This window comes from Dermacentor albipictus, chromosome 10, assembly GCF_038994185.2.
Source record: "Dermacentor albipictus isolate Rhodes 1998 colony chromosome 10, USDA_Dalb.pri_finalv2, whole genome shotgun sequence".
In the NCBI taxonomy this organism is placed as follows: domain Eukaryota; kingdom Metazoa; phylum Arthropoda; class Arachnida; order Ixodida; family Ixodidae; genus Dermacentor; species Dermacentor albipictus.
The window spans coordinates 90,775,506-90,793,195 of record NC_091830.1 but is presented as its reverse complement, the minus strand read 5'-3'; the positions used below and the strand labels follow the sequence as shown (position 1 = coordinate 90,793,195).

The window sequence follows — 17,690 nt, the reverse complement described above, 5'->3', positions numbered from 1 at the left end:
TTTGTTCCGCACCTGCCACGTTTCAGCGGATGATGGACACTGTGCTCACCGGTCTGAAATGGCAAACCTGTCTCGTTTATCTTGATGATGTCGTGGTTTTTTCGACCACCTTCGAGCAGCATGTAGAACGACTGCGGGCTGTGATGAAAGCTATTAGATCCGCAGGTCTGACGATAAAACCGCAGAAATGTCATTTCGGCTTTCGCGAGCTTCTTTTCCTCGGCCATGTCGTCAGTTCAGAAGGCATTCGCCCGGACCCTGAGAAGACTGCGGCCGTGGAGAAATTTCCAAAACCAACCGACAAAAAGGCTGTTAGGCGATTCTTAGGACTTTGCGCCTACTACAGACGCTTCGTCAAAAATTTTTCAAGGATCGCCGAACCACTAACGCGGCTAACAAAGGAAGACGTGCCTTTCGTCTGGTTGAATGAGCAGGAGAATGCTTTCAATGAGCTCCGAAAGCGTCTTCAGAACCACCCAGTTCTTGCTCATTTCGACGAGGAAGCCGAAACTGATATTCACACAGACGCAAGCAATTTAGGACTCGGTGCCGTTCTCATTCAGTGGCATAACGGAGAGGAACGAGTCGTTGCGTATGCTAGTCGAACACTTTCGAAGGCTGAAGTGAACTACTCAGCCACAGAAAAAGAATGCCTCGCGGTGATATGGGCCATCAGCAAGTTTAGACCATACTTATATGGCCGACCCTTCCGAGCTGTCAGCGACCATCATTCATTGTGCTGGCTGGCGAATCTCAAAGACCCATCTGGACGGCTAGCAAGATGGAGTCTACGGCTGCAGGAATACGATATAACGGTTGTTTACAAGTCCGGTCACAAGCACAGTGATGCTGATTGCTTGTCACGTGCACCGATTGAATACAAGGAATTTACGCTTGGGGAAAATGAACACGATTGCCCGTTCCTACACACTAAGAAAAAAAAGAGTATCCCTTACTCTTTTCGAAGAGTCTGGACTCGTCACGTATACGACTCACTTTGTGGGAGACACCCGAACTCTCTTTTGGCAGAGAGTCCCGAGACTATCTGGGCCAATACAAGGTGTTCGCGTGACTCTGCACACAATAGTCATGCATACGCTGTTGTAATAGTCGCCTATACCCTCTCAAAAGGGTTACAAGACTAGTGCTGAGGGAGTCCGTTAACAATTCTAAATGAGTCAAACGACTCAAGATAAAGTGTCACGTGAACACTGCAAGAATGATTCAGGTAACTATTCTAGATGAGTCTGATGACTCCACCATGTGTGTCAAGTTACCCTTAGTGCGTGGTGCCGGCCTCTTGCAAATGCTAGCGGCAAATGCGGCCTCTTGCAAGTCGTTTCACTCTTGGATGGCAGTGTCGAGCCGCTTTTCAAAATGTGTCAACAACTCTTGCTGTAAGTACACACGACTACGGCTAGTTCTCAAGAAGACTACTATGAAAAGACAACATAGGATAACAAAGAATCCACAGTAAACTTGACAAAAAGCACATGGCAGGTTAGCAAGAAAAAGTTAATATTTCATCAATCTTTGTTACTGTCTTCTGGAAAATTCAACTGTATAAGTCAGCACAGAATCACTATGAAAGCAAGACAGCTCTCTTTACCATTAAACTGGAATCAATAGCCAACTAAGCAATACAGTCTTAAATAAATATCCAATATGTAGCCTGCAGCTGCATATGCACGACACTGCAATGCCACTCAGAACCATAATGAGACCCCAAAATATTATGTAACTCATGTAGAAGGTTAATTCACCACCGCACAAGTCTCTTATAATATGTCAAAATATTCATAAGTTCAACCTATTTCCCTGTTCTAAAAGACTTAACTTACGACTTAACATTTTAAGCAAGTGAGCTACACATAACAAATAAGAGAGGCTGCACTTATGTACAAAGGAGACCCATATAATGAAGTGCAATAAAAACAATATTCCAACTTAGATTACATTATCTATGCATTATGCTATGCTTGCTGAAAACAACTGGTTGGCAATTGATAATCCAGTCTAATAGTAAAAACAGCTGTCTTACCTTATGGTACTTCTTGTTGGCACTTTTTCCCACACAATTTGTGCATGTTACCGTGATGAAAATTGATCTGAAAAACACCACATTAAAAAGTTGTGCATCAATTTTATTCTGTCATACAACATGCAACAGTGTATAAAAACCTCATAACTGACAAAATTACAAAAATAAATACAGCAACACTTACACTGATCATTTATTTATGTTGAGAAGCATACTTTTGCAAGACTAAGTAAAATAGCTGACACAGACAATTTCACAGGTAGAAACAACCGCTAATACAAAACTTTCCATAATGCAAACATGTTGACAAAATAAGTAGCACAGGCAGCTGTATTTTGTTACGGCAAAGATAGCGCATGAATGATGAGTACAAGAGAGGAAGCAGAACACATAAACAAACTATACCCAGCTGCATGCACGCAGCTGTAACAATACACATAGTGCACAAAGATCCAAAAGAAACAAAGAGGAAGATGTGAGGAAGGCTTCTTTTACTCATCACAAGTCATCCTGTAAGAGCACATTATGCACTGGCTGTAATCTATCCTCAGGACATACATGAATAAGTTACTTTAGGTGCACATTTATAAATCACTCATACAATGTTCTTGTGATTTTCCTTATTCCAATCTTTAGCTTAGCAAGCATGACTGAGTTACGTAAAGCCTCCCTACGGCTTGGCACATATACACAAAGAAGTGTTTCTATAAACACTGGAGGTCACGGACGGATGACGGACACATGCCTCTTTTAATTCTTTTGTCTTTGTCATTATGATTACCTACCACAGTAGTCTTTTGTAGAGTGAAACACATCCAAATAACACACTGTGGGCAACCAAGTGTGAATACCTGTTCTCGATTTCTACCTTTCTCTGGTGTCCCGCTAAGGTAACAATGGCGCAAAGGATTGTCTTCCCAATGTATGCATTCCCATACAACAGGAGCAGATGATAAACCACATTAATGGTGCGTGAAATAAAGCATCTGTGCTTGACTTCCCACTGCCGCTCCAATCTGGAGTGATCTTTTTTTTTTGCTTTGTATACACTAGTACAGGTGCTACGTAGTCCCCTTGGAACCCAAAGCAATTCTCACACCACAGCAGGATGTCAATTTTTTTTTTAATTCTAAGCAGAACTCTCGTTATGGGGGACAATTGCGAACTTATATTTTTGCTTTGTATCTTAATTATGTTGTTGACCTTTAAATTTAGCCACTTTACTACTTTTCTGCAGACAGGCCATTGCACCTATGCTAGGTTTTGAAAACACCAGAGCAGGGTAGAAAGCAAGAAGAGATATTTATAATTTGGGTGCCCTCTCTGCATTACATGGATATGTTTCAATGAACGATAAGACTACTTGGTAGATAAACATATAAAAGATAAGAGAATTAAGCTCAAAGCCTACCAAATTAGTAACTGGGAATTTCATATGCAAATTAAATTTCCCGATTCCCAGTGATGAAACAGTTTTGAGAATATGTGCGAAGGCAACCACAGTGACTCATTCTCACAAATAAAACAAAATAAAAACAAGCAAGATTACAAGAACTTCGAACTTGCAACCTAAAGTAAGACACCTGACATGACTGATTTATGTATTTACTGAGCATAAATTACAGCTAGCGCATAACCTGCTTGAACAAGATGACAAACAATGAGTTACTGTTGCTTTCTCTCTGCGGCATTTGGCTCTTCTGAACACATGCACATTGTATGGCACAGCTGCGTGGATGTAGCTGGACATAGTTATGAGTCAGCATCACTCTGTTATTATGGTCCTTCACTATTATCGTTATAATTTATATTTGGCAAGCAGCCTAACTATCGGGTTGATCAGCTGTATTTTAAACAAAACATACTGACAGATTTCCGTTTCTAGCTAAGATAAGGAGGCGGGTACATCCTTTCAGATTTCGAGAAACAGCTGTGCAACAGAAAGTCTACGATGACCAGTACCTTTATTATTAAGTGCCAGGTACTAGATCTTTCTGCAATGAATACCTCTATTACCAAAAATTGTAGTCTGAAAAACTAATTGGAAAATATTTACAAAAGTGACAGATACTAGAACTGAATTACAATTGCAAATGTTTTCGTAAACAAGATCACAATAATTGAAGTTTTATTAATTTCAGCAAAATGGCTGACATCCTATTATTGAGGCTAGTCAGTGCTGAAGGTATTGTTAGTTTGTAGGAGTCCTCAGACTGACAGCTCTGAAATATTTATCGCCATACTTGGTGGAACATGCTTTGCTGTTGCAGATATTACTTAGCCACAAAACATTTTGTAAGCTTTATGGGACAATTCTGTGTGGAAGATAAACCTATCTGATCATGTCTTTTTGGGTTGTGTATCTCGGAACTGGTGCTAGTCTGAGTTCTTACAAACTAGACGTTATTGAGTACGGTAATTATAATGCCTGCCACTGCTATAAATTTCTGTTAGCGAAAATTGTCACATTGTCATGAAGCAGTTATGTTCAATTTTTAGCGGCAGTCACTGCTGAAACACTCAGTACAAAGCACAAAACAAAGATATGGAGTCAAAATGTAAATGTCGAACAAAGTTATAGTCAATTCTTCATTTCACAGAACTGTCTTTTTTTCTGTTAGTTTGCCAATACCAATTGCACATACACAAACATTTGAGTATTGCACTTCTGGTAAATGCAGGAAATTTCAGTGTTTAACAGAAGCCCTTGGGAAGACAGCCCAGAGTCGCTTCAACAAAAAGACTTGCGTTCAATTTGCGTTTCTATGTTGTAGGTCACTATAGCAAGGGGCATGTTTTGCTGATTGAATATTACTCGAAACAGTCTTATTATTCGTGCTATAGGCTTGAAAAGAGAGCAAATTGTAGAGTTCTTCATGCAGATGTCATATATGTCATTAGTATTTCTTTAGCTGCTTCTTGAGTTATGTCCTACACAATGGGAAAATACACTGATCTTTGCGGGCACTTTCTTGTGTAAATTTTCACAAAAAGCCGTGTGCTGTAGCTACGTCAGCTCTTTGTAGACTGCAAAGTGCCGATATCTATTCAAAGAGCATGTAAAGTTACTAGAAGTATGCAAAATTAGTAGGCAGGCAGAGAGGCCTGCCTACTAATCTTGCATACTTCTCATGCTATTGTGAAAAAAAACTATTGAATATACTTCAAAAACATTTTCTCACAATAGCATGAGAATAACCTTATGCACTTATAGTTGTTCTATACTTCGAAATTTGGCATACGTACTCTTAAAGATATGCAGAATGCTGATATCTAATTGAAATTGCAATCTGTAAAATTATTTAATGTGGCCTAATATATTTTTGCATAGTTCCAGTAATCGTACAAGCCGTTTGGATAGGTATCACCACTTTGCAGTATACGAGTAGCTAAATAAGATACAGCATGAAGCTATTTCTGAAAATTTTATACGCAGGAAAGTGCCCACAAAAATATTTTGCCACTGTGTAGGACATAACTGAAAAACAGCAGCTACACAAAAATAAATGACAATTCAAATCTAATAAAACACTTTATGAATGACAGTATATTCAAATCTCTAGTACAAATATATAAAAGAGTTGTTTCGAAGAGTTAATAAGGGGGTGTCAGTGTATTCTACCAAAGGGTTAGAAAATGCCTTCAGGCATACCATGGGGAGCTTTATAAATAGCACACGCACGCATCTGCCTAAAAAGCCCCATGCCCTGCTTGAATTCATTAGTCACTTTTGCATTCTGTTGTATGTCACCATTTGCATCCCTTAACATAGAGTGCACGAAACCAAAAACAGCCTATTACCGTATTTACTCGCATAATGACTGCGCTCGCGTAATGATCGCACTCCTAAATTTTGTCGTCAAAATTCGATTTTTTTTATTTCCCATGTAACGATTTTACCCCGAACTTGCCACAGCGATGTGTCATGTGCCAAATCTAGCTAATAATGATCGCGTTTACCATCTGTCGACTGCTATGCGAACGACTCTTCAAGACAAACCAAGCAGACTGCATGCAAAAAACTTTCTTAAGCAGATGCCCCATTTCATTCCTTTCATCACTTTCTGCACTTCTACGACAAAAAAAAGTTACAACCAAACTTTCCTTTATTATGTGTAGGCTTTATAATGGTTGTGGTCAACAAAAACAACAAAAAAAGGCGTCTTTCGATTCTTCTCATCTGCACTTGTGGGCACGCAACAAATCGCGTGCGGCAATGATAGCAGCCACGTTTACACTGATAGGTTAGAAGTGTACCCTATTCATTCGCCAATGTTTGTAACGCAGCTAAGATATTCGCCCACCCTTAGCGGAAACGTGCCACATTAGGATAGTGGTGAAGACAAATGCTGCAGTTTCCGCAGCATGCCCACCATGTGTTCCTATGTCACTGGCAGAGCTAAGCGTGCCCATCTGTCCCCTCAAAGTGGGCATGGCTATGTTATTGCCGCAAACTTGCCGATGTTATTCATTACTAATATGGAAGAAAGTGTTTGAATGCACTGTAATGTACTCACGAGAAGAAAAACGCATTCAACGCGTTCGGCTTGCTCTGGCGGCCACCATTTTTTTTTCGTGTCCTGCACTACATACAGCAGCAGCCGCCTATTTGTTGACCTGCTGTCATCCCGTAGTAAATGCCAGATAATATATTTTTTTCTTTTTGCGGGAAATTTACCCAGCGTAATGATCGCACCCCTGAATTTGAGTCAATTTTGTTTACAAAAAAGTGCGATCATTATGCGAGTAAATAGGGTAACACACTGAATTTTTAGCCTGTAAAGGGGTTGTATACAAATGGGGGCAGCCAACTCTAGTGTGACAATAAACAAATATTTGTTCTCACAATATTGAAACCAGTCATAAAATATATCCTCACAAATTTGGAAATGAATAACCAAAGAACCTTGCTGATTGTCTTATTGGTCTCCTAAACAAGATCTTTTGATGTTTATAATTCCTAGTTTAATTCACTTTCTCTAGTAAATGGGCTCTGACCTAGACTACTCAGTGTAGGAGACTAACCCAGACCTGGAAGCCAATATTTAAATCTGAAATAAAGACATTCATCCCACGAACACATCACTGCTATGTCATCAGAAGCGTGCATCCATGGACATATAGTCTGTAAAATAATTTTTACATGATCTGTACTGTTACTCTTGCACTAATAAATTAGGAGATGCACTTGCTATTTAAAGCACTGCTGTAAACCTTTGTGTTTGAGAAATGCAATACTCAAAAGTGTAACACAACCAATGTGTGCATGAAACCTACCATGCCTTTGACATTCGTCAGTGTGGCAAATAGGCACTGAGAAATGCCAAGGGCATCATAGCTTTTTTGTTTGAAACCTTGTATGCGAGTACATTACTGGTATCTTTGCAGTGAAAGGAAGTCGCATTATTATCAGACTTATGAGGGGAACTCATGTTTCTCTAGTTTAATATTTTCTTTTTTGTGCTCCTATATTCTTGACTTTTCCAAGAAGAATGGGTGTTTGAAATAAGTACTTTATATTGCTCTTAAATTTTTCCTGCACAAGAGCCCATGTTAGGTTACATTTCTTGAACACTTTGCAGTGCTGTAGATTATCAAAAGAAAGAAAAAAAATACTGTAAGTTTGCATTTTAGCCTTCTGTATAACAAGTATGAACCTATCAATTACATACACAAGTACGAAACAACTACGAAAAACTGGGCATAAAGACGTACATTATAATACCAGGAATCGATGGTGAGAATTCTAATAGAAAGGAACCACTAAAAACTAGGCACTAAAGACACATATTAATTATAATAACACAAGTATTTGCTAAGAATTTGAAGAGACAAATAGAATGTCTCTTCAAATCACTCCACCCCAACATTCATCCATGGTTCGATGAGTGACCACAGTTGGTGATGCTGTTTGGATAAGTTGCAGCTGAGGTGCAGCTGTGAAATAGGTGGAACAATGTAGAGGGGTCACCAAAGGTTGCATGCTGGTTGCACAGCAGGTTGCCTTGATCTCCAGACTCACTCGACACTCATGCGTTGAGCTTGGTTATACGCCGTTTGCAAAAAGGCCTGGCCCGAGTGTGTGGTACGGCTTTGGTAAAATTTCGAGGCAACCTGAAAAACATAGATCGATATCTATAAGCACCACAATATTCTTCACCATAGGGCAAACCTGAAGTTTACCATCGGCACATAGCAGATAATGAAAACAGACACAAGTCACCAGACTTCAGGTATAAAAATGTGCAAAAGTGTAAATGAGTGTGAAGAGCTGCTTATAGGATGGAATGTTTCATTTTGTCTTTTGTAGATCAATAATAGTATCTTAACACAAAGTCAAGTTTACTTCGCCCTCCCTAAAAAAACTTAAAATTATGGGGTTTTACTTGCTAAAACCACTTTCTGATCATGAGGCACGCCGTAGTGGAGGACTCCGGAAAGTTCGACCACCTGGGGTTCTTTAATGTGCACCTAAATCTAAGTACACGGGTGTTTTCGCATTTCAACCGTATCGAAATGCGGCCGCCGTGGCCGGGGTTCGATCACGCGACCTCGTGCTCAGCAGCCCAACACCATAGCCACTGAGCAACCACGGAGGGCATGGCCCTCCCTATTTGTGTAAGTAGGCTATTCCATGCGAGCTGTACCAACCTGGCACACGACCACTTGAAATTTTTTTTTTGAAAAACTGGAGGCCCTTCAATATAGCGCAAATGTTAATTTCAAGAAATACTTAACTTAAAAAGTTTTTTTACTGGCGCAAGCACTAAGTGAGATTTTGTGTAATGCACCAATCTATGCATCATAAAAGGCATAGCAGAAAAATTGGTTCCTTCATTAAGGGGGCCAAATTTTTCAGGACAATAAAGAGAGGCCTTACACCAAAAATTGAACTGCTTATTAGCCACTGCTCAGTTTATTATGGGTCATTAAAAATGGACAAAATGGCCTATTAACTTTATTTTCATGTATCTGGCTTACAGCAAAAGCTGCAAATTTATGTAATGCACATATTTAGGAGTTGTGCTGCATGCAAAAACTGGTTTCAGGAACATAAATTATGCAGCAGTGCACAGAGATGAGGATGAACTAGCAAAAAAAGTAAGTTTTGGTGTGTTTATCGGCATACTTACTATTGAGGCAGTCCTAGTAAATTTATGCCCACTACCATGTATGAGTGTACACTGTATTGTTTTTAGATTGCTAAAGCTTTATCAGAGCAGTTTTTTGTTAAGCAAGAAAAGAAATTGTACAAGCGGTCTCCTACTGGTTTCAAAATTTGCAGCGCATTTCATGTAATCCACATAGCCTTTTGGCGGCTAAGGCAAACTGCGTGGACTTGAGCATCCCTGCACAGATAGCAGGGAGTCTAAACTGCTTTGAAGTTAACTCTTTCATTGCTGAGTGGCTACAAGCCACTTGACGCAATAAGTTGCCACTTAATCACATGTATTTACCTTAATCTTTCTGCCGGCTTCCAGCCTGCTTGGCATCATCACGAAGGCTGCCAACTCCATAGTGGACGTAGTCAGGACACGGTGGTGGCAGGACGCAGTGGCAGGAGCCGCCAAAGGCTTCGAACTCTCTAGTGGACGTAGTCAGGACACAGTGGTGGTAGGATGCAGGGGCGGGAGCCACCAGAGTGTACCTGCAGCAAATTTGCACAAATGCTCTTAGTCCTACCATGTCACAATTTAGAAGAAAAATTCAGCTGTCTGTGTAACATGGATACCAATACAAATAAATGTAAACAGTTAGGTCCTACAACACAACTAGAACATCGACAAAGAAGAAATGGTACTTATGCTTATGAAAATCCAAGCAATGAAAAAAAAGAATGTGCATCCGATTTGTGCATGGAAGCTCAGTGGAAACCCAAGCTCATACCATCAAATGATCTGCTAGTCAACTGCAAGCCTCTTAAAATGTCATTGTATATTTTTTACACGCACTATGTTAAGCTGCATTAAAACAAGTTCAGCATCTCTAAATATAAGTAATCACGAAGCAATTCAATTAATGAATTCCAGTGGTCGATAATGCAACAAAGTGCATGCTTTGATGAAGCTGGCCAAACTGGGTAGTGACAAATAACAATGTGGTTCTCTACATCTTGTTTTTCTGGCTTTCCCTGTAGCATTAAAATACACAAGAAATTTCACATTCCTGACATTTAACCCTGCTAATTTTTATTCCATAATGCATAATACTGCAGCAAGAGCAATAATGCTGTCTTTTAATCATAAATAGTGATAGAACAAGAAATTTTACTGGAGCTAATGTTTTGACAAGAAAACTTATCTCCTTCTCTTTGTCGAAACATTGGCTCCAGTGATGCTCCTTGTTCTACAGCTCTTCATCATTTCAAGTCTCTGTCTTCCTGTGCACCTCTGTACTTTCAATGTTGTATCAATGAAATTGTAATAACGGAGAATTAGTAAATGTAGCTGATGAAGAACTTGGGCTTTTTGGTAGACAATGACTATGACAATGAGTAATGACAATGACAATGAGTAACTGCGCAACATAGAGATACGGACAAAGGAGGCTTATGTGTGCCGTCTCCTCCAGCCATGTTTCTCCTTTGGAAAATTACTCTATCTCGATGTAAAAGTATTACCCTTTGCACAATAATGCTGAAATGAATAAAGGCCAGGAAAGTGGACACAAAAATTACAACAAATAGCATCATATGCTAATGAGATATGCGAAAGTGCCTGCTACGATCTGTCTCACCCATAACGTGCTGGATAAAATGGCGTCTTCTGGATGTTGGCATTTCTTGAATACCTAAAATAAAGTACATTTCAAAATTACAAAAATACACGGAACAGCAGTAGCAGAGGAGATAATGCATTGTTTAGTAAAAGAAAGTAAACTAATCTCTGATGCAGTGCAGACGAAATTTCCTTTATTAAATTAGTAGAATAATACACCACACTTCATTTCATTCAATGCTGTGAACGTTTCTTGGTACAAGAAAGAAAGGTATTTCTGCATGAAAACAGTAAAATAATCATGGCCTTCTACTTTTACAAATTATGCGACAGTGACTAAGCCAACTACAGCAGTATATACTTAAAATTGTTATATGCACATTACAATAGCCAAGACAGGATAAACTTGGGTTTACATGCAGATCACTAGGAGGTACCAATTTGCAATCAATTCATTTCTGCTTGCCAAATATCTGCACTAACATAAGACTACTAATAAAAAGACCCTCTTTTTCATAAAACACCGGACTCAAAATAGAAAATCCAGTAGGAATACCACAACTTCTGTGCATAACACAGCCAGGTTTTGTACGCCTAGTAGGATTTACTATATAAAGGTTGCAGCAAATTCATGCTTTTAAATATTTACCACCATGAAAATAAAGATTACATAAAAAATAATAACCTTATACATCGGCTTAGATTGTCAGCTAACGTGTTTTGTGTTTTCTACTTACAGCCAAATGCACATATTTTTTTTTCTGTTTCAGCGCTTTTAAAGCGCTGTCTGTTCGCTTGTGCATGCAGCCGCTTTACCGCTCTTAAGATATCTGTGCTGCCACATCGCCTGACACTGCCATACAGCGTTGTAGCGCTTTTATTATTCGCGGTAATATACCTAAAGCGCTAGTAAATCTTCAGAATACACAAGCTGTCTTTTCGACTACCTGTCTTCGCCAGCGAAAGTCACACTGGTGCTAGTATTGTATCTACACTTCAAGTTACGCAGTACTTGATATTATACGGATTTTTCGATGCGACAGGCCACTCGTCACCGGAGTCGTTAAGAACGGTGTTTCTCCTGGCAGTACAGCTTTGCAATAATTTCAGATGCTCTCCTGAGGCTTCCGTCTGCCAGTAGTATTTTCGCATACATACGCGCACGCATGCCCAAGAAACGTCTGTGAACTGCCAAGAGAAACGTGGCGCAAAATGTAGCCATACCGGAAGGGCCGAGTCCGCGCCGTTTGTAAACTCGGAACAAAAGCTGATATGCTTACCTGAGACGTTAAGAGAAATATGGCACAGGTCACAGGTCCCCGCTGGTAGTGGTTCGTATGCATCTGGTCGTCTCTGTCCGTTCCGATTTCCCATATCACAATGAAAGATGCAGTGAAAACCGAAAGACGAAATCGGCGATACGCTGCTGCTGGTGGCGGTCCCCTCGTCGCAATCACACAGCACGGAGCTCCCTCGCAAGTTACGAAGCTCCCACCGTAACTTGCCGCAACGCTTGGTTGCAGTCGCCCCTAACGCAACGATTTCAGAACCACTCAACGACAACGCAGTCGCGCGTGATACAGCGCAACGCCTCCTTGTACAGCGCAACTTTAAAATGGCGTCATGCTATTGACGGCATATTGACGGCTTCAGCTTTGGATCATTTTGTATCTGCACAACTGAGCAAAACAGTTGCGCTAGTTTCGGTTTTGTTTCCTCGCGTTGAAATAAAAACTGTTTTGCTCACTGATAATTTTACGTCACTTAAGTAATGTTCACGAATGAAACAGCCATGAATTTAACACGCGTGTTGAAATGCCCGCTACGTTCACTTGGCAGAAGCAAAATTTGCCCGTCCGAGCGTGGTTACGTTTGAAATATCTATCGGGGGGCTGTCGGAGCATGCTCGAAGTGTGAAGACGCGGCGTAATTGTCCTTAATTTGCTTAGCTATAACGGTGCGGCTGCCCTTTATTTCTGTCGAGTGCAGTTTGCTCTGATGTGAGGTAGAACTACAAAGCCGCCCATGTTACTGAATGATCTAGTGCACCTGAGGCTGCCAGAACTCCGATATTTCCTCCACAAGTTCTTGCGACTGTGTGCCGTTGTCACCAAATGCGAGCGTAGTCATTTGGCGGAGATTTAGCAACACATTTTCTAGAACTATCGTTCACCGCTCTCTCCCGACATGGAGAAGCAGCGTGGTTGGTTCTTAGTGAAAATTTCTATTTATTGCGAATTTTGCGATAGCAATTATATGGACACAACCGTCGAAATATATCTGTCGGTGTTACCGTGAGCTTTCGTATAAAGTCAAGTGCGATAAGATCCTATCCCGCGCCGTTGGCTGTGCGCGTTAAAGGAAGTGTTTGAGGCTGAGCCGGGCTCGATGGGCGCCCCAAGTATCTATAGGAGGTCACGTGATAAAACGCGCGCAAGCCGGAAGAGGGATGCGCTAGTTTAGCGCGCTTCTCCTCCTCTAGCCGTTGCTCTAGCCCGGTCTTGCGCCACTCTCGCTCTGTTTTGGTGATAATTTCCGATGGACGCAAAGCTGGGGGGAGGGGGGGGGGACGCTCAGATAACGCAATTTTGCGGAGACGCTTTGACGGAAGAGGCAGCAGAAGCGTTCGGTCGCGCCCTTCGTCACGCCAACGCTGTGACAGCGAGTGTTCGCCGTCATTGAGTGAGATCTGTTGTTTGCACGTACGCGCGTGAGCCAGTGCTTCCTAATTTAAGGAGTAAGCGAATGTTTACTGCAGTTTATTCAGCCGATGAAACAACGAACTTTGGTTCGAGCAATGGTTCGTGCAGTGGTTCGTGCAGCATTGGGGCGAAACTGCTGTATTTTTGTTTTTATATTTCTAGGGGGTTCCAAAGCAGTGTTGCGTGCGCTAATATTTGTTTCTGGCCGCGGAACGCAACGCACTGCGGTAGCCCAGTGGCTTTGGTGTTGCGCTGCTGAGCTCGAGGTGACGGGTCCAATTACAACCGCGGCAGTCACATTCCAACGGGGCAGAATGCGAAAACGCGCGTAACCGTGCATTCCGTACACGTTAAATAACCCGAGCTGCTGAAAATAAATCTGCAGCTTTCCATTACCGTGCGCCTCATAACAAAATATTGATTTTGGAACTTAAATCTTCAAAATTTAATTTAAGTCGCGGAATTACATTTACAATCGACACTGTTGACTGCACCTACTGAACTTATCTCTTTGCTGTGCTCTCTTTAGTAGCCAATACTTTTTTTTAGATTTACTTATGGTCAGAATCCAGTGTGACAAATCCAAGTTTTCCTTATCATGGGAATCCAGCTATCGCTTAAGCGTGTGAGGTATCAACAAACATGGTCAAGGAAAATCAATATATAGAGTTCGAAGTAATTGCAGAACATGACACGGATTAAAGAATGATACACGGCATTACAACCAGGACAGGAACCCGAGGGCCTGCCTAAAACAGAAGAGTTTATCTGGTATTTCTTCTCCTGCATTAAAATCTTTCTCTCGCCAGACTCATCTCGAATATCAGAGGAATGGCGATCTTCCATGACTCTTAGCGTGCTATTGGGAGTCAAACGACCCATGCGGGAATGTTGACTCTTCTTTCTGACTCTACTCGCGCAAAAGTGGGTCTTCAGAAGAAAAAAGAGAGTCAAGTTGCCGTGACTCACTTTTTACTCTCTTTTTTCTTAGAGTGTAGGAGCTGTGACAACATCGCAAATGGCTCAGCATCAGCGATCCGACGCGGATTTACGCCTGCTCATTGATTACCTAGAAGGACACCCTGTTGAATTCTACGGCCTTTTGTCCGCAGCTTGTCGTCGTTCGTCCTGCGAAACAATGTCCTGTACAAAAGACATTTTGAACGTAGTGCAGATACTTTTCTGCTCGTCGTACCTTCAAAGTTACGACTCGAGATATTGGAAGCATGCCACGACGATCCATCAGCAGGACATTTAGGAGTGAGCAGAACATTCGCACGCATCCGCATGAAGTATTACTGGCCGAAGTTATTGAACTCTGTGCAACACTACGTAAGAACCTGCCGGGACTGCCAAAGACGTAAAATACCACCATTCAAGCCAGCAGGCCTCCTACAACCGATACAGCCACCGGAAACTCCATTCGCGCAAGTGGGAATGGACTTACTTGGCCCCTTTCCCACATCGTCATCGGGAAAGCGTTGGATCGTAGTTGCAACTGACTACCTAACTCGATATGCCGAGACAGGGTCTCTTGTCAAGGGAACGGCCAGTGAAGTCGCTGATTTTTTCGTCACTAACATAGTACTACGGCATGGCGCTCCTAAAGTTCTCATCACGGACCGAGGAACCATTTTTACTGCCCATTTGACACAGTCCATCATGAAATTGACGCACACGAGCCACCGAAAAACCACCCCATATCATCCGCAGACAAATGGACTGACTGAACGACTGAACCGAACACTGACTGATATGTTGTCCATGTACGTGGACATGGAGCACCGAACATGGGACAGCATACTACCGTATGCCACGTTTGCGTACAATACCGCTGTGCAAGAGACGACTCAAATGACACCTTTCCAACTCGTTTTTGGCCGGACCGTCACCACAACCCTAGATGCAATGCTACCAGTAGATGGGACCTTCAAAAATGACAATGACGTCAGCGACTTCACACAAAGAGCTGAAGAAGCACGGCAGCTGGCGCGACACCGCATTCAGCAGCAGCAACGAACTGACGCGGACCGATACAACTTGCGACGAAGAGACGTCCAGTATGCACCTGGAGACAAAGTATGGGTGTGGACTCCCGTACGGATGCGCGGCCTATCAGAGAAGCTTCTTCGTCGTTATTTTGGCCCGTATAGGATAATTCGCCGAATCAGTCCATTGAACTACGAAGTTGCTCCAGAAGGTCAAGTAACCTCATCACGACGGCGGCATCGAACAGAAATCGTCCACGTCGTCCGAATGAAACCGTACTACGACAGGCAATAACTGCTTCCGCCTACAAACTTTGCGAATTCCTGAAAGTCTGGAAACCACCGCCTTCGGTATGCGCGTCGGGACGATGCACTCTTGGAAGGGGGACAATGACGCAAGATGATTTCAAATTACGCGCCAGCCGCCTCCTGCGTCCGTCCAGCTGCTTACTGCTACCTGCGAAAGATAGCGGCAGTGAAGCGGGCAACACGGGCCCGCCAGGCACGCGCAATCGGAGCAACGTGCGATCAGCGCGGGACACGAGGGAAGAAGAAGAGGTGCGGGTCTCTTGCGAAAAGACTGTGGACGTTCTAGCGAGGCTCTCGTTTAGCTCTTTGTCGGGCACAAGTTCGCCCAAGGTAGATTGATTAAAGCAACGTCACTCAACTGTGCGTTACAATATATATATATATATATATATTGGGATGGGCGGATATCAAAAATGGTTTATGTACAATATTTGCTCATTGACAGTGACTGACACTGTAGCAACGAAGCTGTAGATGCAGACACTAGGTGTTAGTACCACGTACAAACTCGGGTGGATTGGCCAAAAGTGGGTAGATCAATATATTAAAAAAACGAAAATTGTAAACCGTGTTCGTAAACAGGCATATGGGAAATATTGCTTATATTACAGTTTATAATTTTAATACAATGATGGAATAAATGAAAACAAAACTACACCTGTGTAATCCATTTATATAAATATCGTGAAACAATAAGTTCTTATATTGTAGTAAAACTCCTTCTGACTTTGCAGTAAAATCTTCGATGGCATTGCCAAACTTCCTGTTGTTGTTCCTAAGGGTCGAAGCACCCAAAGATAGTAAATTTAGTACATTTAGATCTGATTTTAGAATGTAGATTGGTGCTTTTATTCTTATATTTAGCAATTCAGAATATATTTGAGAAGAAATTAAAAATGATGAATTGTTTTTTGCTCCCCGCTAGAGAGACAGTTTGCTGAGGCACTGGCGCAGCTGTGTAGGTAAAAATTTAGAAGTGAAATTCGGCAGCGTTGTCTAGTGATTGCGACTTCAAGTGCTCATGTCTGACACAGTATTATATTGCGATGTAGTGCCAAGTGATCCAAATCGGAGTAGTTTGTTAAAGAAAGGACGCGAAATTCCAGCAACGTAATGTGCCTCTGAAGTCTAACCCGATAAGATGAAAGCTGGTGCCGGTAGGATTTCATTGACTGGGCCATGCAGGGACGCTTTTGCCAAGAAATCTGCCATTTTTTTATAGTCTGGCATTTGTGCTATAGTGCCCAAAGCACTCTAATAAAAACTATGCGGGGTGAGGGGATACAACGATTTCAAATCTCGCGAAACCTGGCAGTCATCAGAAGACGCGATGAAGGAGCACAGAGAAAGAGAATCTATTACAAACAGAGTGGAATATGTTGACGTTACAGAACGCTAGAATTATGGCTGGAAATTCTGCTAGAAAAGATTAGTACAATGTCTGGGAGATGAAGAGAAAATGTCCAATCGGAAGTAGCAGAAAACATTTAAATTTCCCACTTTTCTTCGTCTTGGGAAGCGTGATTAGAAATAACTATTTTGATTTGCATGTGCTAAAATCAATAATTTAAGTTCTTTTGCCTTTTTAGGGGAAATATCATAGAATGTAAGTTTGATGGAATTGGTGTTGCAAAAAACAGGAGTCAAGTAAAAAATGTGGACGTTTACCTGATCTAGGAGAGTTTGAATAAAAATAATTCGAGGTGCGTGGTGCCGCGGCCAGCCCAAGCCTAAAACAAATGCAGCTGGTAGACAAAGACTGTTTGTGAACCACTCATGAGGGATTCATTTAGCATTATATGCGGGGAAGTGGATGTACATATTTCTTGGGAATCGTGTTTAGATGACGAGAGTCAACGCAGAATCGCCAGCTGTTAAACTTCATTTTTACGAGAACAACAGGGGAAGCCCATGGGCTGGAATAGTGTTCAAT

The 17,690-nt window shown here is 41.7% G+C and overlaps 1 protein-coding gene and 1 long non-coding RNA gene across 8 annotated transcripts in view; both read right to left on the bottom strand.

Annotated features, from left to right (window-relative positions):
• Positions 1–17,690, bottom strand: part of LOC135918142 (uncharacterized) — a 295,422-nt gene that overhangs the window by 151,123 nt on the left and 126,609 nt on the right. The gene's annotated exons all lie outside the window — the stretch shown is intronic.
• On the bottom strand, positions 7,820–12,196 carry LOC139050700 (uncharacterized). 2 transcript variants are annotated; one of them, XR_011509025.1, is made up of 4 exons: positions 12,039–12,196; positions 10,778–10,831; positions 9,499–9,689; positions 7,820–8,155 (listed from the first exon to the last, which is right to left on the bottom strand). It is a non-coding gene; the product is annotated as an uncharacterized lncRNA (long non-coding RNA). The 2 variants fall into 2 exon arrangements; XR_011509026.1 differs by lacking the exon at positions 10,778–10,831.